The 27629-nt window shown below is 41.0% G+C and overlaps 1 protein-coding gene across 1 annotated transcript in view; it reads right to left on the bottom strand.

The window, feature by feature from the left end:
- The window catches only part of RAB27B (RAB27B, member RAS oncogene family), a 183804-nt gene extending 156449 nt beyond the window's left edge, over positions 1 to 27355 (bottom strand). The window contains exons 1-2 of the mRNA XM_034774302.1: positions 27265 to 27355; positions 27042 to 27124 (exon numbers count right to left, since the gene is read on the bottom strand). The gene's annotated coding sequence lies outside the window, so the exon portion shown is untranslated. The remainder of the gene's footprint in view (positions 1 to 27041; positions 27125 to 27264) is intronic.
- Between the last annotated feature and the right edge of the window lie 274 nt (positions 27356 to 27629).

The following is a 27629-nucleotide window of genomic DNA, read 5'->3' as shown; positions in this document are numbered from 1 at the left end:
AGGATCTTCACTAAACCAGTTCTGCAGGGGGCATACAATCTAGTGTGTGTAAGGCCCAGGGATGAATGGAAGACCTGTACACCAGGAAGCAATGCAGACTTCCTGCCTCCAGCCCTGATTCTGGCTACTGACATCTATTTGTCCCTGACTCTACTATTTGCCTGTTGGCTGTAACTTGGTGCCTGGCCCTGACTCCCTAGTATCCTGACCCGGCTTGTCCCCAACCCTGCTATTTGTCTCCTGACTACAGCTTTGTAACTGATAGATGCACATAGGCCACACACAGTCTGGTCCTGACAGTGCCTCTCATCCATGCTGCCTCAGAGCTGCCTCAGAGCTGCCTCACTGCTAAAGGCCAGTAGTGAACCTGTGGGCCAATGGCACAATATTATTCCCACACATCAGCTCCTGTGTCTATTCATGTGATCCTGAAGAAAGGAATAAACACAGAGAATTTAGCACCTAGGCCTCTGAATTATCTTCCTTAACAGGGGGCTCCAACCTTGTATGCATTTGGATGCTACCACGGATAGGCTTAATGTGCTGGCCTGCCATTCCAGGCTGTACTGCGGATGTAACCTATGTAATCCTGAAGCAATTCGCCAGAGCCCTCTCAACAATATGCATTCTTTGACATTGCCATGAACAGAAATTTCCTTCTCCAAGGTAACTCCTTTCCCTGTGAAGAGAAAATGGCACCAAAACTAAGTGAGTCTGTGCTGCTTTGACTGGGCAAATCCTAGCTTCCCCCATGCTCTGGTAGTAATATGACTTTCCTTGCTATGCCTTAATTGTTTTATTTACATACTGAGAGACAGGGTGTCAGGTCCCTTTCCCCACTGAAAATCCCCCAAATCCCTATCTAAATCCTTCCTTGCCAAACCCCTTATTAACCAGATAGCGAAGTGGAGGAAATTCCCACCCAATTCAAATATACACTTGAATGTTCAAAGTGCTGGTTGTTTTGCATAAAGACAAAATTGGTGAATAAATAACCAGGGTGCTTCCTGATGCTCCCTACTCCAGGTACATTTCCCCCTTCATCCTCCTCTGCTACCTGTCACAGAGGGGCCCTTAAAAGGACAACAACTCCTTTTCTTCTAGGTAGCAGGACAAATACCACCACATACCCCTGCAGTGAGCACATTTGATCCATCCAGCACCTAGTGGAGCCAAAGAAAGTTTTGCCAATGTATTCAACAGGATCAGCATCTGACTCTACAGATGAGGAGCAAACTTCCCTAATCGCTATGTTTTCAGATGACTATTTCTTAACGGTCACCATGTTCAGTCTGGTCACTTAATTAAGTGAAATAGTTAAGTCTGAAAGCAAGTGGTGTCAAAGAAAGATTTTTTCAATGCAGCCTGCTTTTTTTTTCCCCCCCAATGCCTAATGGTTGCCTAAGTGATGTGCTCAGTTTGCTGCAGCCTGATAGTGAGTGGTGTAGATAAAATAGGCCTCGCTACCTGGGGAAATGTGTTTGCTTCTAACATTTACTGGGCAGAATCATTTGCAAATTACTTCAGTTAGCAAAATGGTGGGGAGGCAATAGAGTCAAACAATATTTGATCTTGGCATAATTCATGGCAACATAAAGGGATACAATCATGTTATGAACATGATGGGCCAAATTTTAACTTGACAAGTGACTCCTATTGAACTAAGTATGAGCCTCACATGCCTCATAAAATCTGGCTCAGTAAAAAGCAGCCAAAAGAAAAAGCATATCACTTTATAAATATCTTGTGACAAAATTCCTCACTTCACCACTGTAGCACTTCAGTGTAGACATTACCTATGCCGACGGGGGGGGGGTTCTCCCATCACTGTAGTTAATCCACCTCTCCAGGAGGCAGTAGCTAGGTCGATGGAAAAATTCTTCTGTTGACGTAATGGTGTCTACACTGGAGATTAGGTTGGCTTACCGACACCACTCAGGGGTGTTGATTTTTCACATCGAGCAACATAGTTAAGCTAACTTAATTTTCTAGTGTAGACCGGGCCTTATCCAACAAAGGAATTAAAAATGTAAAGAGGAATGTTGGGAAATATGGAGCATATGGGCCCATGTTTTCAGATGTGGGTGAAATGAGCACACCCCCAAAAGCATGTGTGTGTCTGTTATGACAGAAGTAACATGTATTTATGCATACCACATAGCTAGCTAAGCACATAGTTATCGGACTTGCCTGAGTAAACACCCAGTTGCTGATGCAGATATGGACTTCTTGGAATGCATATTCATGCCCACATTTAAAAATTTGGCCCAGAAAGCAGAGAAATAAAATTACTAATAATGCAGAGTTCTGATAGAGATCTTAGTAAAGAACATCATGAATCGCACCCTTTAAAAGTAATGCACTGACGTCTAAAAGGAAGGTGTTTTAGCTGGTGGTGACCAAGAATTTAACTCTCAGTCATTTGCACAGAATCAAAAGTGCTGTGATAGTTTTGCACTACAGACCATAGCATCAAAAACCATTGCCTTTTAAAGAGTTGAGATGAACAGTATTGAACAGCCATCTGTTCCCAACCCTCACATAAAACAAACATATTCTACTCCAAAATAGAAAGGTGTGCACTACATTTTCCAAAATAAACATAAAAGTTTCAATATGTTTCTTCATACACTTACAGGAAAAACTCAGATATGGAAATAGGTTGGTCAAAAACTGAGAGGAAAAAATACATCCCACAGTGAATAAAAGACCATTCTCAAGCTGCTAGAAATAGTACTAGCTCTTCATTTCTGATCCCCACCTATTACAATAGCCTAGCCAGCTACTAAATCACATCACTGCTTCAAAGACTCTGAAAGATATAAAGTCTCAGGTTGAGAGGAAATAGAGATTTCTGTCTCCTGTCTTCTCCCCTCACAGATTCCAGTACAACACAAAATGAACAATGGAGTGGAGAGGAAAGTTCTACAGAAGTTTCAGCCAGCAGCTGGGCTGGGAAGAGATAGATAACTCCTAAGTTAAATGAACATAAAGTTTTAGGTTTTAAGGCTGACCTACTTGCTATCAAGCAAGTATATCAATGTAGAGTGAACCTGCTCTGCTCTGGAAAGTTCCAAGCAGGCGTGTTCAGGAATAAAGTGTGTTTGTTGTGCATGTAAACGTGCCCTCTGGGCTGCTGAAGGTACCAGGCATATTCCCATGTATGTTCAGTAGAGTGCACCTGCTGTGCTATGGAATGGACCAAACAAAACTCCCACAATTCTAGTCTGAGTGGACTATCCTTTCCTTCTTTTTTATTCATACCAAATAGTGTGCTATCTGAGAAAATAGAACACAAAGTCATATTTTTGACTAGTCTGAGTACTTTCTGTAATGACTCCATGTCACAACTGAAACCACAAGGCAAACATCCACTTACTTTGTTCCTCTATATTACAAATCAAACTGCTAATGAAGGTTCATAGAATCATAAAATATCAGGGTTGGAAGGGACCTCTGGAGGTCATCTAGTCCAACCCCCTGTTCAAAGCAGGACCAATCCCCAACTAAAGCATCCCAGCCAGGGCTTTGTCAAGCCTGACCTTAAAAACTTCTAAGGAAGGAGATTCCATCACCTCCCTAGGTAACCCATTCCAGTGCTTCACCACCTTCCTAGTGAAAAAGTTTTTCCTAATATCCAACCTAAACCTCCCCCACTGCAACTTGAGACCATTGCTCCTTGTTCTGTCATCTGGTACCACTGAGAACAGTCTAGATCCATCCTCTTTGGAACCCCCTTTCAGGTAGTTGAAAGCAGCTATCAAATCCCCCCTCATTCTTCTCTTCTGCAGACTAAACAATCCCAGTTCCCTCAGCCTCTCCTCTTAAATCATGTGTTCCAGTCTCCTAATAATTTTTGTTGCCCTCCGCTGGACTCTTTCCAATTTTTCCACAATAGCATTTTGGGGCATTTTCCAGATTTAAAAAGCACACACTGATTCGATTATTCGTGGAAAAACTACTGCACTCTGTCAACTTAATTAAAACTAGGAACTGACAGTTTCCCAGATGAAGTGCAACACCAAGCCTATATACAGTGTAACAGTGCAGAATCTGTTACTTTCTTTAAATAAGTAGGCGTGGCTCATCTAGAAAAACTCAGTTTAAGTTCAATGAAATTTTGCTATGAATCACTGATTTATATCTTTTAAGCCAACCATATTTCATTGTAGTTAAAAGTGAGCCAAACAGCAATGTAGATCCTAGCATTGACTCAGTAACCATATGTATTAAATTACGGCAAAGATAAAAGACCACAATATAACTAGGAAGAGGCATTGGTTTGAAAATGAAAGGTCACAACATCACAGTTTTAAGCAAGACACAAAACTCAATGGCTAGGAGTCTATACTGACTACACAAGCTGCCCTAAACAATACATTTTCATCTGTGAATCCAAGAAATTATGAGAATTTCAGACACCCACCCACCACTATCATCATGAAGAATTTGTTTACAGGATAACTTACTTGAAGTAACAGTTTCCTCTTTAATAGTAATCTGGCTGTGCCAATGAAACCTAAACTAGGTGGGAGCTAGAGATGGGCAAAATATTTTAGCTTAAATCTTTTCATTGAAAATTGCAGATTCAGCAACACCAAAACATTTCACAAATTTATCTTAATTTCACCAAACTGTATTGGTTGAAAAAAGTCTTTCCTCATAGGTCATGTTTTCTAAACATTTAAACATTTTTTGTTCCTCTCCTCTGGACTTTCTCCAATTTGTCCACATATTTCCTGAAGTGTGGTGCCCAGAACTAGACACAGTACTCCAGTTGAGGCCTTATCAGTGCTGAGTAGAGTGGAGGAATTATTTCTTGTCTCTTACTTACAACACTCCTAATACATCCCAGAATTATGTTATCTTTTTTCTTTTTAATAACAGTATTACATTATTGACTCATGTTTAGTTTGTGATCCACTAAATCCCCAGGTCCTTTTCTGTTGTACTCTTTCCTAGGCAGTCATTTCTCATTTTGCACTTGTGCAACTGATTATTCCTTCCTAATTATAGCACTTTGCATTTGTCCTTATTGAATTTCATCCTGTTTATTTCAAACCATTTCTCTAGTTTGTCAAGATCATTTTAAACTCTAATCCTGTCTTCCAAAGTGCTTGCAGCCCTTCCCAGATTCTGGGGGTAGGGTGGGGAAAGACAGACAGACAGACAGACACACACACACATGGTGGACTCTTGAGTCCAGTACCTGGAAGAACATACTAGGAGTACTAGTGTGCATTCCAACATGGCACTATGAAGTATAGCTTCCTGGATCCAGAGAGGGGAAGTGTGTTGTTCAAATATTAATCAAAATCCAGAATATATTAATTATAGGACTTCACCAGAAGTCAGCTTACTAATTCTTGCAGGAGATAATGATTTCTACTGGGTGTGCATTTTATTAAATATTAAAATAGACACTGAAGATACCATAACTATCCACCCAATATGTTTAATTATATTTTATGCACAGGAGAGAGAACTAATAGATGCACAGATGAAATCCCTGCTATCATTCAGACAAGATCCTTTATGAATTAAATACATTGTTGCTTTTATTATAGGTCACAAAAAGTGACTTTGGTATTCAGACAACCATACATCAGTCACTTGTCTTCACTGATCTGCATATCTTACCTTAGAAATGACAATTTCATGGTCTACAGAAGAAATGTTCTGTGCTTTATTAACATCCAAAGTCAATTATTTCCATGCAATATAGAAGAATAACTAAATTGTAATAATTCTGAAGAGGCTCTTTTCAGAACACATCCCCACGTTGGGGGAACTGGAACCACACAGCCCCATAGGAAACTTACGGAGGCAGACTCCCCAGTTCATATGGGGAATGCATACTGCTACACCCCTCAAGGGGTGCACCAGCCCTTCCCTGAGTGCCCAGACATCGCCTCTGGCTGATGTGTAGTGGGATCATCTCCTCCCCACCACTTTTGGAATGCTTTAATTGCAGAGAGGAAGCAGGGACTGCAGTTGTGCCTCACTGGGAGAGAGTTTAAAAATGGTGAGGCTGAAAAAGACCTGAAGTGATATGGTAAAATTCACTCCTGTCCACAAGGCCCACACAAGGTGCATGTGTAACAGTTGTTACACTACACAAGCCCTTGTTACAGGAGTGTTCTAGGCCTGTACATATGTAAATAGTTGATTGATAAAGTACCAGTAGATGGTGCTTAAGAACACATAGCAACTGCTGGATTTTATAAGACCAATAAAACCTGATGTTGTGCCCTGCAAACAGCTTCCTGTGTACAACTCATAACAGCCGTATTTTGATAGTTTAATAGGACTTAAGTGGTATATGGGCCTCATGTGGGCTCTCTGCATAGGAGTGAGTTGTATGCCTAGTGAATAGAAGACTGGATATTAGCTTTTAAATGTGATATGGTAAGAAACAAACAACGAAGAAAAAGCCAGGATTGCCTATACAGTGGTTGGCTTTACATCATTGACAAGCAAGCTTCTTGTTTCTTTCTGTGAGTCACTTCACTAATGAGAACAATCCTAGAATATAACTGAAGAAACGCCTATTGATTTTGATGTGCTTTGGATCAGGGCCTTTCTTCTGGGCACCCGAGTATCAGAGACACATCTATGTGTAGACTTCAGTGACAGATACCACCATTCTGAAGGATAACGATCAGGAGACCAGCCTCCTATGCTGTCAGGCCTAGCAGTCAGAGCAGGAGTCAGGCCTAGTGGTCAGAGTCCAAATACCGACGCCCAAAGTCCAAGCAGAGTCAGAGCTGGGGATCTGAGCCACAGGTCAGAACTGAAGAGTCCGAATGCCAGAGCCCACGGTTGAGATAGAACCAGGGAAGATGGTCAGAACCAGATTACACGGAATCAGGGAAGGCAGGGACAAGACTGGGGGCAGGGTAGACTCTTGGCTGGAGTGAGGCAAGGACAGGGAAACAGAGAATCCACAGATATGTGCATTAAGCAGCCACTGATCCTCTGCAGCTGTTGGGCTTACAAGCAAGCCACCTATGACAGCAGGTTCTGCTGTGGCTAAACTGCACTTGTTGGCCACCTGATGACTGGGCAGGTGCAGCTGCAGGCCCCTTGGGGTGAGCAATAGAACATGGTAATCATGTACAATACCAATATTGGAATTATACGACACCCAGGAAAGGAACTGAAGAGGGATAGGACTCGAAGGAGAGAGATAAGCCCAGGTGAAGCAAGAGCAAATTCTCTTAGAATGGAAACAATGAAAGCCTCATTGCCTGGGTCATTTAAAACTCAGATCAAATGAAATAGTGGCAAACATACTGTAGAGAATAGTTGAGCACTGGCAGGGATGGGGGAAGATTTACAATATGATTCAATAGGTTTTTATCCATCTCTGATTCTAAGACAGAGTGAAATAAAACTGGTAGAGAAGTAGAAATTGTATTTTAAAGCTTCTGAGGGTAAACAAACAATAGAGTTTTAAAAAAATGTAAAGCAAGACTGCAAGATACTTCAAGTTCAAACTTGAAACTGAAATATAAACTGAAATGTAAACTGAAATGGTTTACAACTAAATTAATATTAATAGATACAGGTTCATTTAAAAAGAAGTCATTTTTTGTTTTGGTTTGGCTTGATCCCTGCAGGATTTGAAACCCACACTATAGAGCATTGTGTTTGTGCATGACAACCAGGAAGTGTGACTGCCTAGAATCTGATAAAGAACAGAAGAGACAGTCTCCCTTTTATTCTTACTCATATGGCATGCATAGCTTTACAAAACAAAATATATACTGGTCAGATCCCATATACATACAGCTGAAATGGTGGAGAATTGATAGACATTGTGGTAGCTGCTTAGTGGTAGAAGATTAGGCAAAAAGGAGTGGCTTTTAGGTAGAAATTTGAGAACCGAGTTCAAACAGCCTTGTTCAGGAGAGCACTTAAGCGTGTGTTTGAGTCTCATTGAAGTCAGTGAGTTCAGCATGTGCTGAAGTGCTGTTCTGACCTGGGATGGATTTAACTAACTAACTACAGGTGTAAGTGCTTTCCTGAATCATGGTTTGATCAAGGTGTGTGCTGTATGATTGAATATGACCATTTATATCACTGATATTACCACTGTTATACAATTGCAACAAATCCTGTACAAAGTATGTACAAAGGTGTCAATGGAAAAGTTACAAATCTATCAAATATGATTATCCTGGTTAAATCCATGTATCATCTTTGTATCTAAAATTATGAATATTAGCTATGGACCTGTATCTTACACATGCTGTATTCCTGGGTAACACCCACCAGACAAGATTTACATTAAGAGTAGATAGCTACGTGTTATTGACCCATTAAGAACACTCAGGGCCGGCTTTAGGCCGATTCCCCTGAATCGGGCCCCGCACCTAAAAGGGCTCCACGCCCTAAAGAAGAGCGCCTAACTTAGGCGCCTTTTTAATTTTTCTACTCACCTGGCGGTGGTCCGGGTCTTTGGCAGCACTTCGGTGGCAGGTCCTTCACTCGCTCCAGGTCTTTGGCAGCATTTCGGCAGCGGGTCCTTCAGTGCCGCGGAAGACCCAGAGCGAGTGAAGGACCCACCACCGAAGTGCCGCCGAAGACCCGGACCGCCGCCGGGTATTCGAATCAGGCCCCGCACTTCCTAAAACCAGCCCTGAGGACACTTCTCTCTAACACTGGGCCATAGAAGAGACACTCATTTTGCCCAGTAGGTCTTCATTCGGGTGCCTCAAAAAGAATCTAGGCCATGGCTGCCTCATGCGTCATCAAAGCATGTAAGGACATGTGATATGCTCATGTGACCCCGGACTCCATCTTGGGCCAGTAACTTTCCATAAACAAAGACTTTGTTTCAGACAGCAAGTTTCCAGGCACATGGCAAAGGACATAAAAGACCCCTGAGATATCTCCATTTTGCCTCTTTCCTGCCCTGATTCTCTGGACTGTGGATTTACAACTAAAAGATGCATTTTGAACTATGGACTGAGGACTTTCCAATATTTTGAAAATTACCAGAGAGACTTTACAAGCCTTCAGTCTATTCCATCACTACAATTATTTGTATGTATATGATCTATTAACCCCCTTCTTCTATTATTAAACCTTTAGTTTTTAGTTACTAAAGGATTAGCATCATGATTATGAGGTAATATATGAATTATATATCGACCTGGCTAAGTGGTTGATCTCTTGGGATTAGAAGGATCCTATATTTGATTAAATTGATTTTCAGTAACCACTCATTGTAGAGTCCAGTATGTGGGTGGTGAGCCAAAGGCTGGAATGCCTACAAAGACTGCATTTTTGGCTTCTTGTTAACCAGTGTGGTGAGACAGAAGTTTACTGGCATGGTATAAACTAATGATCGAATAACCACCAGTTTGGGGTGAGTCTGCCTTATTTCTCAGCAGTTTGTCCTGAATTTGGCATCCTCAGCTGTGACCCAGTGAGAAACAATGATATGAGGGAAGGGTTATTAGTTTTCACCTGAAAAGAGGGAGGTTCTTTCAACCATAGAAACAGCATGGAAAAAGGCACTGAAAATTGTTGGTACTCAGTGAAATAAACAAGATAAATGATGAAAAGTAAATTGGATGAATTTTTTAAAAATCTAAACCAAAGGAAATGGTTAAGCTGAATATTCAGAATATATTCCTAAAAGGAAATGTTAATCTAATTCCTAATAATCAGAAAAGGAAATATTTTTAAAAAAACCTTATGATTTTTAACCAAGTGCTATTCCTTTAAGAGAAGTGGCTTGGTCCAGGGGACTTTCATGCAGTGTTTTATATGTATAAATTCAACAAGCTGTAAAATATCCAACTATCTAAGTTCTTGCATAGGTGAGTTTCAAAAAGAGTTTGTTTAAACTAGAACAAAGGAGTAACTCAGAATAATAGAAAATGTGCGAATGACAGAAATAGTAACAATAGCATATTGTCAATTATTCCACTATCCATCATTCTCCACAATTTCCACTTTTTGTTCCTCAGAAATAGTGAGCCTGAGTTTAAATATAAGTGCTGCAATTTAAACACCAGCCATGATTTAAAAAAAAAAAAAAGAAAACAGGGGTTACTGTGGCATTTAAGCTTTGTTTAGACACTTATTTTAAATACTACTATACTCTTGCAACAAGTTTAGGGAGGCTGTAAACCAACATTTAGAGAAATAACAAGGTTCCACAAGTTATAAGGTTAATTCAAGTCTGCATGTCTCCAGGCACAATACCAATACAAATTCTTAAGAATTCATTTGGACTTCAGTGGAATTTGCCTAAGTAAAGAATTCAAAACTGAGCATAAAACTGACCATAACTGGCACAACCTTGATGCTTGTTAGAAAAGTGCTATAGAATTGACTCAAAATCCTACATTTTGCAAAAAAAAAAAAAAAAGAGTTACTATTAGATTTGGAACATTGCTATAGAACATTGGCTGTAGTATCTTTTTAGTAAGGAAAAAATAAGGGGGGGGCAGACAAATCAGGAATAACCAATGTTTCATGTTTTATTCAGATTTGAATCAATTGCCTGTCTTTTCCTTTCATCATGCTGATTCTGTTTAAACCCAAATCCAGAAGCATTAAGGATGGATCATGGACCTTATAAAAATAAACAGATTCAGTTTAGCCACAAGCTACCTTAGAAAAAAGACAGACTTAAGATGTATGGAAGCCACAGAATTATGGACTTTTTGATAACAAACTAATAGTATGGAAAAAAAAAACAAACTTACTTTCTTTGCCTCACAGTGATCATTCTCTATGGATGTACTTCAATAGCCTCAGTGGTTATGATCTAAGTAGTGCCACGCTTCCACTGTGGTTTCAATTCCACTTAATAACCATCACTACCTCGGTAGGTAGAATAATAATCTCCTTATAACAGCCCCACAAACATCACAGTACTTGCAACATCCCAGCAAACTTCAGTAAGCTAAGATGTTCTTTTTGTTGACAAAAATGAATATACACTGCTCACATGTGTCAAGGAGAAAGCAGGGCTGTATTGCTCCAGTACGATACGAGACACCAGTAAAATATGTTCAGATGAAATCCATAAGACAAGGTGCAAGGCTCACATATAGACCTTCTTAACTTTCTGCAATCCTCCTCAAGTGCTCAGACAACTGGTAAATTTTTATCTCATGCAGCGTACAGTGGGCCAGATTCTCAGACAGTGTAAATCAATGTATTCCCACTGACTTCAATGAGGCAACTTTAAGCTATGTCCATTTGCACCAGCTGAGAATCAGCCTCAGCATGAGTTGCATACTGATAAATAGTACTGAATGTTTGGGGCTAGATAGGGCACTAGCTACATGTGCTCATGGAAATTAGGGGGAGGGCACAAACAGATTTTTCCCTCCAATGTTTTAGCAACAAGGAATGTTTTTTTTTGCTTTTCTGGGTAAATCCTATAAGCATCAGCCATGCACTTAAGCACTGATTTGTCAGAGAAACAAATTCTGCTCCTATTGAAGTTAATATCAAAACTCCCTCTGATTTCAGTGAAACTGGATTTGGCTCCAAGAGAGGACACAGACTTTACTGTATGCACAAATTTCCCAAAAGAATTACACCACAACTAACAAAAAGCATTTCTCCAAGATCTAACCACCTCTACAGTCAGCTAAGCAGAACTTCTACAACCATGCATACCCTCACTCTCTTCTTGCTTACACTCATTTTATGTTCCCCTTCCCTGGTGCACCACACTCAAGGGCCTGAAAGGATTGCCGTCACAGGGGTTAGCAATCAGCAAATCTGTGGGAGGCTGACCGTGGGAGGCTGGGGCGGGACTTAAGATTTGTGCAGGGAACTACAGTGGGGGTTAGTGGGGAGCTGGAGTGGAATTAAAAAGGAAGCAACCTGGGCAGGAGACCAAGTTGGTAAAATCTGAATCACGGGTTGTCTAGGGAGGGGAGACAAGGAGCTGTAGCGAGAGTGACGTTGGCGTCATAACAGAAGGAATCAGCATGGAGCAAGTGTTCCAGTGGGTTCTGTTGTGTAGAAGAGAACTTCTTACTCCTTTACAAGTAACCAATGTCAGTGCTCTGTGTAGCGTTGGCTTTGAGCTCACCAGTCACATTACTTGGTTTCCTAGCATTGCTTTTCTGCTCTTTAGTTAAAAATCTGTACAAGTTACAGGAGTCCACCAGAACGTTAAACTGTCCCCAAAAATTCCTTCTGCTTAGTAATAGGAAAATAATAATTTGGGCTTCATTGACAGAACTATATAGAAAATACATGTCTGTGCTGCTGAATAAAATGCTGACAGTTTGAAGGCATTGCCTTAATTGTCAGGGGCTTCCTCCCTGCTCTGACTATAAATCTTAACATAAATCCTTAAGGAACCTGGAGCCTTAAAATTCCACCTCTCTTGTAGAGGATTTTCTTGCCTGCCAGGTGCATGCCACTGAGCTACGGCAATGGTTAAAGTACTTTCCTGCAGGATAGATGAGATCTTTGGGATGCAGGGCTGCACAGAGCATCTAGGATAATGCAGCCCTTGCATTCCAGTTCACAATCCACCAAGAGAAAATTGGTTCTCATGACCACAATAGCTTGGACTATTGCCCACAAACAATTCAATCACACATTACATTTTGCTAGGATGCTTCATGGTCGGTCAACTTCTTTTGTTACTTTGTGATTCTTATTATTCCTGATTTTAATAGACAGCAGGACTTTTATTTTAAACCCCTATTGACCCAATTTCCTTTAGAATTGGAGAACTGGATTACTCATCTCTCTCTCTCATGCTGGCACAATCAACCTAATAAAAAATGATAATTTTACGTAAGTGTTCAGACCTATTTCTGGACATTATTCCTTGTGTCGCTGATGAACTCTGGGAATTTCAACGAGGCTGTCAGAGTTCCTCTGCGATGAGAGAAGAATGTTCTAAGCAGTTGTATATCATGAAAGTAGGCCTTCTGATTTTGATATGCTGTATACACCTCTACCCCGATATAACGAGACCTGATATAACACGAATTTGGATATAACGCGGTAAAGCAGTGCTCCGGGGGGCAGGGCTGCACACTCCAGTGGATCAAAGCAAGTTCGATATAACACGGTAAGATTTTTTTGGCTCCCGAGGACAGCATTATATTGAGGTAGAAATGAACTAGAGATGAGCTCGAATTGCACATTTTGCCCCTGAAACAAGGTTTAGATCTGAATTTTGAACACCCCAAAGTGGAGCTGGACAGAACAGGGCTTTCAGTCCAGTTCATTATAAAGATAAAAGCCATTTGCAAAAAATCTGGATCTGGATCCATGTTTGAATTTTGACCACCACCGAAGCTCTAACATTTTGATTTGGGCCCACCTGTCATATCATTTGGCCTTCTGCTTTTTAGAGCATACAGATGGTGACTTCCTGTTGGAGAAATGCACTAAGCCAAAGACCAAATATTAAAGGTATATGAACATGTTGGAGTTCTGAAAGGAAAATGGATGCCAAGGGGGAAAGACTTTTAGGAACTACCTGATTTCTGAGTAAAAGAAACAATCATAATAAAAATGATTAAACCCATATTCATCAGTCGAATCAAATTTGTAGCTGAAGTGCAAGATGAGCAACATTAATCTAGTGGAACTCACTACCACAAGATATCCCAGAAGCAAAGAGCTCCCCAGACTGCATAAAGTATTAAACTTGTATATGAATAATAAGTACATACACAATTACATTAAAATAAGATAACAAATAAGGGAACCTCAGGCTTCAGGGTATAATCTAATTACCAAGGATTGTAGCTCAGTGGGCCAGTTTGCCTCTATTATATTCATGGTTTTGCATTATATTCTGCTTTATTATATTCAGCTGTAATGCAAGGAACCTACAGGCTTGTATCCTGTAAGACATTGGCTTCAGCAGTTAGCATGAGGCTTGAGGCCTATGAACTTTGGCATAGATAAACTTAGATAACCCATATATTTTGGGGAACTAGAAGTAGAGGGTAAGGGGGAATTTTGTCCATAATGACATCAGCAAACCACAGAAATATGAACTAACACCATCTTCTGGAAGATTTTGGATGGAACATCCAAATCGCAAGAGTGCCAGGGCAATGAATTGACGTATATGATAATGAGTTAAAATCATAAATATACTAACCTATAGATGGACACCTTAATATTAGTAAAGGGAGGAAATACAAATAAGGAAGAGGGGAGAAACCCCTACGGAATATGCATTAGACATGGTAACGTCCGTGTAACATACTATAAAAGCTGCAGCCCAGCCTGTGGGCAGGAGGAGAGGGAGATGTAGCCCTTGAGAGGGGCCAGAATGATGGCCATTGGTGAAGATGAGGAAGATGACAGTGATGAGGAAAATAATGGCTAACATTTCAGGTTATTCCCCAATGGATGGTGTAAGTATGAGGGTTCAGATCTACTTTCTGTATTATCTCTATCTATCTTACTGAGTTAGAGTGTGTGTGTGATTTTGCTGGGGGCTTGGGATGGGAGTGGGAGGGGGCGAGGGCAAGAGCTTCTGCCCTTCAGGGGAACTGGGGTTCAGTGCTTTAGGCAGTGGGAGAACTGTGGCTGAGGGCTTCAGCCCCACAGCTCTGCTCCTGGTTTCAGCCCCGTGGGGGTGCTGGGGCTCAGGGCCCCATGCTTCAGTCGCAGGGCCCCATGGCCCCCTGAAACCAGCTCACGGCCCCTTAGTGGGTGGCAGTCCCCTGGTTGAGAACCACTGACTTACAGAAACCTGCAGTCCATCGTGTGCTCGCCCAGAGACCAAGAGAATTCTAGCTGAGCCAGTGAGAATTCCTCCTTTTAATTATAACACAGACCAAAGAGATGGTTGCGGCCCCAAAGAGTTTACAAACTATGTCAATTCTCCTCAGGCTCCTACTGCAAAGTAGCTCAGCTAGTGCTTATAGCCCCACTCTGCCCCACACAGAGGCTTGACAGATGTGGTAGTGACAGATGTGGTAGTGACAACAGCAGCACTGTATTTAAGATGCATTCATTTCTACAGTTAAAAAAAAAATCTAAGGTGAAAGATGTGGCATCATCAGAGGTGTCATAAACCAGTTATAGCACCCACAGTATGCTAGCCACCTTGCGGACCATATGGGACAGATACTCCCTGCCCTACAGACCATGCAATCTAATGGGAGCACCAGGCTTAAAGTAAATTGAAACAGGAGAAGGAGGGGGGATATAGGGGAACAGCAGTCCCCAAACCAGGGAGAGAAGGGGGAGCTTTCTTTCCCTCTACTTTTACCAGAGGAGGGAGAGCAGTGCTTCTCCTCTCCCCACTTCAGCCCTAGCCCATCCTTCCCTTAACCCAGGGCCGGTTCCAGGCACCAGCCGCCCAGCATGTGCTTGCGGGGGGGTTGTTACGGCAGGGGCAGCTTGGGGCGGCAAAAAAGTTAGAGCGGTCCCTGCCTTAACCTGTAGTAGATATGATGTATGACAAGCTTCAAACAGGTGAAAAACAGAACAAGCTGCAAAAATAAGCTCACGTGATAACTTGGTTGTTATGCACATATTCTAAAATTTGTACAAAATTTGTTATTGTTGTAATTTTATGCCCAGCCCAATAAAACCCCCTTTCCAGGGCAAAGTGCCCTTTACCCAGAATGCTCCATCATCCCTCACCATCCCACCTCTCTGCCGACCTCCCTCACCATCCTCACTCTACCAGGCAACTGAACAACCACAGAGATTAATGGTGGATTTTAACTTCATAATCCTTCTTTATGGATGAAGATAACTTCAGAGATTCTGTTAGCATGGATACAAACAAGCCTACGGTGGAAGATTTGACAGATGAAGTGTGCTAGCCACAGCAAGGAGAGAGATTCCAGAGGATAGAAGACGAGAGACTGAGGAGAATGACATGGAGATTTACTGCTCCAGGCATGCTGCTGAAAAAATGTACTGCTTGTCCACAACAATGAAGTGCCAGTAATGTGGGTGAATGGCAAAGACCTACTTGTTCTACTGGTGAGATGAAAGTTTTACAAAATAGCAGTTTCTGAATTAAAACAAAGCAGGATGATTGGGGTTTCTTAATGTAATGATTACAGTATTTGTAAGAGTTTAATGTGACCCATATTTCTTAAACACCATGAATAGAAATGTATTCACTTAAATATACAGAAATCCATTATTGAGCATGTCACATAAAGGACTCCTCAAAATTAGCCTCACTGCAATGAAACTAACTGGGGAACAAGTAGCCCTTGGTTCCATTTCAAAGAACCCTTTTATCTGGGATGGCTGCTTATTTTGTACACATGTGAGTGTACCCGAGCATCCCAATTATGTGGTTTTTAAGTTACAGAACCATATGGACCAGCTTCACCAGTCCATTCTGGCTGATTGTGCTGCTCCAGTAATGCAAAGCAGCCATAAATCCACATTAACTGTCCTGTTAAGACGGGTTTATTGTTACCGTGCATCACTGGAACTGGGTAAAGCAGTTGGAATATCCTAGTGAAAATGGACCATAGGTTTGTTTGGGTCACCGAAGAACTAAGCAGTGTTCTTAAAAATGTTAATGTCTTTTTAAATACATAACCCATGTCTGAGTTCAGAAAGGCAAACGCAAAGATATAGACAGTGCGAGTGCCTTTAATAAAGGCTTCCAAAACAAGCCAGCTGTTCTGAGCCTGTTGTGTTCTCTAATAAATAACCTTCTCGAAGGAAACTATGGCTTTGATGTCTGCGAGTCACTCCCAGCTGCCTACGGCCAGCAAGAAAACATCACAGAATCCAATTTGATGAGAGTCGCCAATGACACTGTCAAGAAAGTACACTGCTGTACATCAGCCTTAAGTGAGTGAAGGAATTTCAAATTGTACACGTTCAAATGCTGCAATTCTGAGTTCACATGTGGTGACTCTGACAGATCCTTTTCAGCTGACCCGTCACCTCCAACTCCACCTTAAAATGAGAGCCAGAGTATTAGCAGCAAACAAGATTGTAGCTTCATTGCATTAGTGACTGTACAAGCCCTGAGTAAGACAGTACGCCTATTTACATGTACTGAGACGGAAACCACTTAGTCTCGTCACATAATTAACATTCCTGCTGTGATAGCATTCATTCCCCAAACCACTCGCATTTAAATTCTTCTGACTGATCTGAACCACTTGGGCTTCTGGGATCCCAGAATGGCTGGGAAAAGGAAAGCAACAGCAGAACAGCAAACACTCAGTCAGGAAGAAGTCGTACCTCCTGGATACTACTATGTGCACACAGATGCGATGCAGCACAGAGCAGCATTCGGAAAGCAATTTGTAGCCCTTTTCATTGTGATTGACAAGCCAATTAATGCCAAAAATTGCCTTTACAAAGTAGCTTCGGCAACTCTGAGCACCGCACTCCAGTGACAGCACACTCATTAAGTTTAATCTGTCCAGCTAAATTACAAATTCTAGATGCTATCAAAGGGTATCCACATCCTGTCAAAGTGGTTTCAACTATGTGTATGCATAAACACATGCACATTAGAGCTTACAAACAGTTTGGGAATCCAAGTCCATATGCAATGGCCATACTAGGCTCTGAACCAATGTCAAAGTTTTACAAGATAGTTTGGCAGGGACTTAGAGACCACTGCAATGCAATGGTCAAAGTGAAGTTACTCTGGATTTACCCAGTGTAATTGAGATCAGAATCTGGCCCTTACCATCTAATACTAGGTACACGCTGGATATGATGTTAGCTATCCCAGTCTAGTCAAGTGTCCTAGAAGGAAACAAACAAATCTGGATGATCAAAGCCGCTTTGTGGCTCCAGGGAAAGTGATTTCTGGTGTTAGGTGACATAAAATCATCTCAGGTATAAATTATTGTATTTTGGGGAAAAGGGAGAATAAATTCAAATTAATATCAACTGAGTTATTGCACTGTGGGTCTCTGTGCATGAACACTAATTTTATTCTGTGACACTGATTTGAGAATGCAGACTTGAGGGGGAATAGTCCTAACTCAATTCACAAACCTATTAGCATGTAGTTCCCCTGAAACTAATGAGATTTATGTAACTAAAATCCCAACACGTGCATGTTCTTTTGTGCAGGAGATAGATTGTAAAGTATGATTTCTCGTACTCGTGTGCTTTTAGCTTTGATATATATATTTTAATAAAAGGAAGTTGCCTTCCTGCAAACTGTACTTAATGACAAAAATTACCATTAAGGACAACCATCACTTCAGTTGATGATGAGATATCATCCATAAAACCCATCAAAAAATTGTTATTTCAAAAGGGCAGTTTCATGGCTTCCCAATTATAGTTATGACTCGTTTTTTGCAGAGGGGAGAAAAGCAGTACATTTCTTTTGTATGCTTTGTGAACAGTTTTTTGACACATTTAAATTGCTTAGAGTAGGTTTCCTTTCAAAACAATAGTGGTGGCTTATTAGAGCTTATAATGGAAACATTCATAGATGAAATTCAAGCACAGTACTTTTGCTCAGAAGACTATGGGTAAAATCCTGGCCCCCTTGAAGTCAAAGGCAAAAATCCCAACAGGATTTTCACTCTCTGCCTACCTAGGTCCCTAGAGCTCATAATCACAGTATCAGAGCACCTTGCAAATATAAGACTATCACTCTTCTTCTCTGAAGGCCTGGAAGTGGATTCTCATGTTGTTTTTTTGTTTTGTTTTTTTAATACTGCTCCCACTTTTGCTTTGACACTAGCACATCTGGTGCTTATACTGACTCATTTCCCAAACACAGTATCAGTAGCTACATTCTCCCTAAAGCCCTGGATTATGTAGCAAGGTTCTCCAGTTTCATACAAATTGACAGTTTGATTTGAAATTTTCACCCAGAGTCAAGAGGAAGTCTCCCTATTAAGGACAGCATAAGCATGTGCTTAATTTTAAGCACCTGCAGTAGTCCCTTGAGACTTAAGTACATGACAAATGTTAAGCACATGTGTTTTCCTGAGTTGGCACCCAGATTCTGATCTTTGTTACAATGAAAAGTGGTCTATAAATTGTGGTTGTCGTCATCAGTGAAAAAAAAAATGAAGGACTAGAAACAAATGGCAAATGAAAGTTACATGACTGTACTAGAAGAACTGATCTGTACACTTACTACTTATAATCACTTAAAATCCATCTTTCTGTAGTTAATAAATCTGATATGTTTTTTACCTAAAACAGCGTGTTTGACATGCAAGGGAAATCTGCTCAGGAACGAGGGCTGGTGCAGGTCCTCTCCACGTTGGGGCGGACTGGGTAATAAATTTACACTGGCCAGGATTCTGATCAGGGCAAGACAGTACAGCTCTGGGGTCCTAGGCTGGGGAGCTGGGGGGAATTGGCTGGAGCCTCTATTGTTGGTTCATGAGGAGCTGGTGAAAACATTCATGTAACTAATATGGGTGTGTCCCTGCCTGTGGATGGCTGTGTGAGTGCAGGACTTGGAGGGGTTTGGAGCTTGTCAAAACATCACAGTGTGAGAGGCATAGGCACCAACTCGGTGGGTGCTCTGGGGCTGGAGCACCCACAGGGAAAAATTGGTGGGTGCTCTGCACCCACCAGCAGCTCCCCACCCCACCCCAGCTCACCTCTGCCTCCAACTCCTCCCCTGAGCATGCGGCGTCCCCACGTCTCCTCCCAGTACTTGCCACCACAAAACAGCTGTTTCGTGGTGTAACAAGCTGTGTGAGGGAGGGGGAGGAGCAGGAACGCGGCGCACTCGGGGGAGTAGGTGGGGAAGAGGCGGGCCGGGGCTGGGATTTGGGGAAGGGGTCCAATAGGGGAAGGGAGGGGGCGGAGTTGGGGCAGGGACTTTGGGGAAAGGGTTGGAATAGGGGTGGGGCAGAGGTGGAGTCGGGATGGGCCGGGGGCAGGGGTGGGTCGAGCACCCACTGGCACCAGGAGAAGTTGTCGCCTATGGTGAGAGGGATCCCAGTTTGGTAAGCCAAAGGGTTCAGCAGTACCCCAGTTAGAGGTTGTACCCAGCGGAACCCATCACACTAATCCAAAGGCCAATGGAAAGATACCAATTGACTTCAACCACCTTTGGATCAGGCCCTATCAGAGTAGACAAGGGAGAACCTGGCACAAACCTGACACAATAAATTAAACTATTTCTTATCAGTGAATTGTTATGCTTTAAAAATATACTATTTCCCAAGTACCATCAGTAATAATAATTTTGCAAAATGCTTAAAATGCGGATTAGATATTTATGAGAAAATACGTATTTCTGTTTCATCATTATTTAGCCCCAGCTAATGAGCACTGAAAATAAAGTAGAATCTGCTAAAGTCTGGTCTGACACAATACAAATAATGATGCTTTCATTTAAAATGCATAGCCAGAGATTTTTAAATGGAGACTCGCTAGGTCAAACTCATCTCTGGTGTAACACTACTGATGTCACTAGCATTCTATCAGGGATTAATTTGGCCTATGATTGAGCTATGAAAAGAGTACAAAATAGTAATAAGAACTGAGTAATGTTACCAAAAAATTGCACTTCTTTGCATTTGAGTCAAGCTTAGTAAGACAGTGAAATCCACTGGTTACCCACTCAACTAGACAGAAAATATTTACAATGTCTGTTGTTCCACAGACAAGTATTCCTTCATTGCACCATCTCATTCTCTAATGGATGGCCTCTGACCCAGTGACTGAAGGCTTCAAAGTGTGGCTACCACATTGCTAAAAATTATGTATTATAAATCCTTTAAAGGAGGATGCTTTACAAGTCAAATGGACCAGATAGAGGACTTACATATACACACCATAAGGAGAAAACCACATATCACAAAAACTGAATAGTACTCCAGTTTTTAAATCTGCAGACCTGCTATTATATACTGGATAAAATAAGTCTTAGCTATCATTCGAAGGGCAATCATATTGAAGATTTCTGGTTAGAAAAAGCTTTAAAATAACAAACATTGGATCAGAACAATCCAATGGAGTTACTCAGGTAGAAATACTGCCCAGTAAAAGTATTCTAGATTGCCTTCAGAGTATGGCTTTCACAATTTGACAGCTACATTTAATTCCACTTAAAAAGCCTGGCTACATGTTGAGATGGTACCTTCACATCCAGAATCAGCATGGGACGGTCCTACTAGATCACTGATACTCACTGAATGGGCAATGGCTGGGTTGCGCTAATGGTAATGCAATTAGAGAGGGATAATGGGAGTCAGAATCACCAACCCCCCATTATATCACAACCTGTAACTTTCACTCATGCGGGTTTCCCCGGTGGGACAAATTCTGTTCTCACACTAGTTTAAAGCTGGAGTCACTTCATTGAATCAATGAAGTGACTCCTGATTTAAACAAGTAAAACACAATTTGGCCAATAGCCTTCAGTGCATGACCCTGCATGACTATAGACTACTCAGATGAGAAAGGGTTGCCAGATAGGACTCTGTGTCCTACTCCATTTGGCAAACATTTATTCCCCCCTACACACACTATGTTTTCAAAGCAGCTGAAATCCATCAGTGTGTTTGTGTTTAACAAATGCAGTGTCAAAAGACCCACTAATATAGGCATAGTTCTGGGAATAACTGCTGCCTTCAGACCAGCAGAGGGCATGTTAAACATTGTTTTGAATACCAACATCAGTAATGCTGACCCAATTTGGTTTTTAATTTCTTTACAATTAAATAGTAGAATTAAAAGAAAAAATAAGACCTAGAGAAAATTCAGAGCCTCTTTTCAACTTACAGTAGAATTTTTTTTAGACTGTAAACATCTAGGGGGCAGGATCAGGTCTCCGCTGTGTTCCATACTGCGTCGTAAATAAAAATGATCAGTTGCAGAGCATAAAATCTTTGAAGATTTTTTTTAAAGAGGGCATAAATTCGTTCCATTGTTAAGTAAATGATCTACAAATACTTTGCCCATGGATACAACTACTTAGCAATTGACAGTGTGTGGTTGCAGGTGCTTTCTAGACAGTTTGAGATAGTAATACAGGTTAACAGGCTAGTGCATTAGTCTCATTGACATTCCAAATGAAAGGTGATGTTTATGGCTGTTTGATAATTTTAAATCTATTTTATATCTATATAATTTAGTAAAACACAAACATGGTGTGGCATATTCTACTCTCAGTGGCACCAAGGAAACCCAACTGACTTCAGTGCTATCACATGGATATAACAAAGCTCTTAATCTTTGCTTCCTGAGCTCTCCCGGCTACCTCCTCTCTCAATTACTGTGGACATCACCATCATCCTACCTGTCACTCAGGCCCATAACCTGGTGTCATCTTTGACTTGGACTTCTCTCTAGGTTCATCCAAGCTCAATCTAAGTCCTGCCAAGTCTTTCTGCAAAACGTCTCTCAGATATGGCCTTTCCCAGCATCTGCATAGCTAAAATTCTATTCCAGACTCTTATCTTGCATGTCGATTACTGCAACATGCTTCTGTCTGGCCCTGACAAATGCAATCTTGCCCCACTTGTATCCATTCAGAATGCTGCTGTAAAGATCATTTTCCTAGCCTGTCACTTTGACAACCACCTTTGCATCCCTCCATTGGGGTTTTCTTCTATATTGCATCAAACATAAGTGGCTTCTATTAACTTCCAAGGCCCTTTATGGCCTATCCCCACCCTACCTATCATATCTCATTTGCTGCTGAGATGTCAACCTTCCCCTCTGACCAGCCCAGGATGCTATCTCCATTGCTCAGCTCTTAAATGTTCAAAGTAGCACCTTTGTGCTTTCTTCCAGGCTGCCCCTCTCTCTTGGGAAGAGCTTCTGATAAACCTAACTCATTATCCTCCTTCCAAACCCTTCTTAAAGATCTCCTTTGCTGTGATGCCTACAAAAACTGTAACAGTTTGCTGGTGCATTGATACCACTGCCTTTCATGCTGACCAATATTGTCCCATTGTTTCCTTGTAACTCCCCATCTATATGCATCTGTTGTCTCTTGCCTTATACTTAGATTGTGAACTCTTTGGGGCAGGCACCATCTTTTTGTTCTGTGTTTGTACAGCGCCTAGCACAATGGGGTGCTGGTCCATGACTAGGGCTCCTAGGCCCTGTGATAATACAAATAATAAAATAATAATCATAGAATCATAGAATATCAGAGTTGGAAGGGACCTCAAGAGGTCATCTAGTCCAACCCCCTGCTCAAAGCAGGACCAATTCCCAGCTAAATCATCCCAGCCAGGGCTTTGTCAAGCCGGGCCTTAAAAACCTCCAAGGAAGGAGACTCCACCACCTCCCTAGGTAACGCATTCCAGTGTTTCACCACTAGTAATCAATAACTGTAGACATAGTTGTGGAGAATGCATCATGCAAGAGATGGATAAGACACATAATCTTTCACATCATAATTGCCAGGTTGCCAGTATGAATTCAGCCTAAGTGAAAGTTGTTGTCATATCACAACGGCCAGTGTGAAACGCATTAATTAGTGGCTTCCAACTCATTCGTCGTACACAGGCAGCGTCATCATAAAAATCACCGCCATCCTGGGCAGTCTAGTAATCAATCTCTACAAAGAGGCCAAAGAGGGGATGAGTATGGAGATGGGACGACCTTTTAATCCCTAAAGGAGAATGGGTGGAGTACACAGTCAGAGTAGTCGCAATGAGGCATCATCTGCTCTTCAGAAGTGTTTATCCGGCATATTTCAGACTAAAATTTTTTAAAAACAAAGAATCCCCCAAATGATTCAAGTGAGTGGCTCACAAACATCCGTTTATTTTCACAGCACTCCTGTGAGATGGGTTGGGGAAGAGTGTTATCCCATTTTATAAATGGGAAACTGAGGCAAAGAGATCAGGGTCAAAAGTATCCACTAGTTTGGGGCATCTAAATTAAGATGTTAGGACCTGAATTTTCAGGATACTTTTATAGCACTTTATACATCCAAAGCACAGCTCTGATTAAGTCCAGTTGCAGCAGCGAGTGCTTAGCGGATGCCAGGGTCTCATGCTGGGCACCCAGAAAATAAGGAACACACAATTAGTGACCATCTGTGAAAATTTGGCTTAAGTGACTTGCCCAGCATCACACAAGAACTCCATGGCAGAGGCAGGGATAGAACCCAGTTCTCCAGGCCAGCATTCAACAGCCACAAGACCATCCTTTCTCTGCCTGCAGGCCCCTGTCTTAATCATTACTCTCCTTCCAACTTCTGTAGTAAATGAAGCAGGGGTCCTACAGACAAAAGTCTTTCACTGCACAACCTTGAGTCACCCCCCAGAGCAGGATGAGGCAATGTATAATAAAAGACTATCATAATGCATACGCACGAAGGGTGGAATTAAAGTTGCAAAGGCAGGTGTTAACTTTTGAGTGCTTGATAATGCACCCTTAATAATGTTCTTTTGAACGTAGTTTTTGTGTATATAATTGTAAGTGTAGGACAGGTACACAAAGTTATACATTAATTCTGAGACACACATAGGCTCAAGTGAAAGCCCCAGGCCTTGACACCTCACACAGCTGAGGCAAGTGGATGAGAATTTGGACCCAGATTCAAATTTCACATCATGGGTGTTAGCTCTATAACAAGACTGAGCCAATTCATACACTCCTGAATTTTTGGAGGACTAGAGTTGAAATGGAGATCTAGATCCAGATCCGAAACTACATCGTTCTAATCAACATCTAATCTAAGGGTAGAGCTGGGAAACATTTTTTGGCCAAAATATTTTTTCCCCAGTGACAAATGAAGATTCATTGACACCAAAACATTTAGCAAATTTGTATCATTTTCACCAAATTGTTTTGCTCAAAACAAAATCCTTCAAAAAGAACCCCTCAAAATGTTTTGACATTTTCAAAATGACTTTAATTAAAAGAATTTAAATGAAAATCAAAAATTTTAAAATTATCAACATTGAAGTGAAACATTTTGATTTTGTTCAAAAGAAACCTTTTGTTTGATCTGAAACAATTTTTTTTATTTACTTTTCAATTCATTGGAATTTCTAAAAAAAACTCTTTTCACAGTGATTTTTCTTTTGTATTTTTCAGAATTGCCAGTGAACCAAAGAATTCATTATTTGCACAGTTCTAATTCTGAGATACCGCCACTTTCTAAGTAAAGTGGGAGTGAAATAATAGTGCAGAACCCAAAATAGCCTTGATTTGTGCACCAATGACAGGTGTTTTCTACTGCTTCAATGTGTTTGACTATACTATAATATACTATAAAATATAGAAATACACAGATTATGTATATTCAACAAGTATTAGACATGAAAGGTTGAAGAGGTTATTTAGTTCATTACATCCCCACAGTATGACATTGGAGGATTCATTCTGATTTCACTGTTTCCTGTCTGCAGAAAATATTGGATCATGGACTTTTATTACCAAATAACACAATCTGAATTGTATCTAGCTATTAAATTAAATCACGTGGAAATTATTTGCTGTATTTAAAATAGCTATAAGGGACACTACAAAAAAAAAAACCCCTCATAAATCCTCAGGTCTCATTGTGACATCTTACTCTTAACTCTATGGGAATTTTGCATCTAAGTTGTGTTCTAACTCCCTTAAAAAGAGAAAAGAATATGGAATACAACATTCCACCCCTTACCCCAGAGAATGTTTTAATTTATCCGTCTCTGCAAAAATATATTTTAGATTGTTTAAATCATGGCCCAAATTTAGCAGTCATGCGCATGTTGTTATAAACTACAGCCCTTTTACTACCTATAAGGGCAGGTCTACACTTACCTCTGGAGCGATTGATCCATGGGGGAGAGTGATTTATCGCATCTATTGAAGACGCAATAAATCGACCATCGAGCGCTTTCCCGTCAACTCCAGTACTCCACTGGAGCAAGAAGCGTAGAGTTGATGAGGGAGTGTCAGCAGTTGACCTACCGCAGTGAAGACACTGCGGTAAGTAGATCTAAGTACGTCGACTTCAGCTACTCACGTAGCTGAAATTGCATAACTTAGATCGATCCCTCCCCACCCCCAGTATAGACCAGGTCTTAGACTCACCTATGAATTTGGCCCATTGCCAGTTGAATTTTGGTCATTACAAATTAAAAACACTGACTTTTTAAATCAATCCATTTAAAGTTATAAAATCTGATTCTTCTTTAGTGTACAGCTGCCATTTATAAGTCATATTGGTTGTTTGGATTTTAGAGAAATGCAATCAAATTATTTTTACTCTTAGTAAAGTAAACGCTTCTAGCATAGATTGGGCCAAATCCTTCTCTCCTTACTCACACGCATAGTCCGTTGACAAACAGTAGTCACATCCACTGAAGTTCAAACTGCAATCAAAACTTCTTTCATTAAACTTATTTCCAACTGGCATCCAGTGCTCTATATGCCCTTGAGCAATCTGTATGTCAGTTCTGTGGAAGCTATGTCTATACAGGCAGTGTAGTTAAAGGGAAATTGCAATCAAAATCTATAAGATTATCACAAACCTTTTAATGGCCAACAAAATTGGCCATCTAGACCAAATACAACTTGCTTCAATGATAGGGAAAAACCGGTCTATGATCTGTTTCCAAGATTACATCTGACTACTGTTAACATTGAATGTGAACCTTATACGTAGGAAGCAATCCATTGGCTTCACAGTTAAGATTCATGAATATCTCTGTACCCTTCTAGCAAGGAATGAATGACATATCTGAAGGGACTTGAGAAAACTAGAGATATGTTCAGAAAATATGCTGCATCGCATCAGTGATTACAAAGAAAATAAGCAGTTCTTCAACCCTGCGAATGGAGTACACGTAAAACAGTTGTGAGCTTTGCTCACAGCATCCAGCAAAATCCATTTCCCATCCCAGGCAAGGAAGAAAAAGTCACAATGGGGAAAAAAAAATCAGCTATCCTCATCAGAATCTACCATCTCAAAAGCTGGAAGAACACACACAATGTCTTCCCAGTATTTAGGATTTTTCAGGCATTTGCTAGACATTTTCCACAACGGGCGAACAGAAGATCCAGGTTTCTCTTCCTAGATCAGCTCATCAACGGTTTCCTTCCCCTCTCTGAAGGGGGACTACAGTGCAAACCAAAGGAACAAGCAGTGATGAACAGCATAATAAAGATATAAAACACATACTTACACTTTTGGTGTACAATACTCCCAGGTCTCACTAGCTGGAAATAACTAGCCCATTTCTTTATGGCACTGTTGCTCCCATCTGAGCTACAGAAATATAAAAACATAACAACATGTAACAATAATATAAATGACTGAGAGGCTGGCAATAAATAAGGATGAAATAAGCAGCTCTAAGGCTTTTATAATCTAAGAATCCTTATGATAAATGGTAGATAAATGAATACCTTGCAGGTTTCAGGATGAAAATGATGCTCCAAATGCTGCTCCTTGTCTTGTGTAACAGCTAAGGAAGCTCTGTGCCACTGACATGCTGCCAGGCAGCATTTCATATAGGCATTCGTGGGGTCCTAGTGCCTACCCAAGATATTTCTATTCCCTTTTATATTCAAATAGGTTCACGTTTCACTGATCTGGTGCTAGTGACAGAATCCTTACTGAGAGCTTCCAGTTTCTGATGCTGATGTGCTGTTTCTCTTTTGTCTGTATTAATAGGGATGTCTCCTCTGTAGTGTTTTGGGATTCTCCCTCTTTCCAGTAAGTTTCTTCTACCTTTACAGCTGCACAGAAAGTTTGCAAAGGAACAGCCACA

This window comes from Trachemys scripta, chromosome 6 (assembly GCF_013100865.1).
Source record: "Trachemys scripta elegans isolate TJP31775 chromosome 6, CAS_Tse_1.0, whole genome shotgun sequence".
NCBI lineage: Eukaryota > Metazoa > Chordata > Testudines > Emydidae > Trachemys > Trachemys scripta.
The sequence above is the reverse complement of the archived record's forward strand: the minus strand, read 5'-3'. Positions and strand labels throughout refer to the sequence as shown.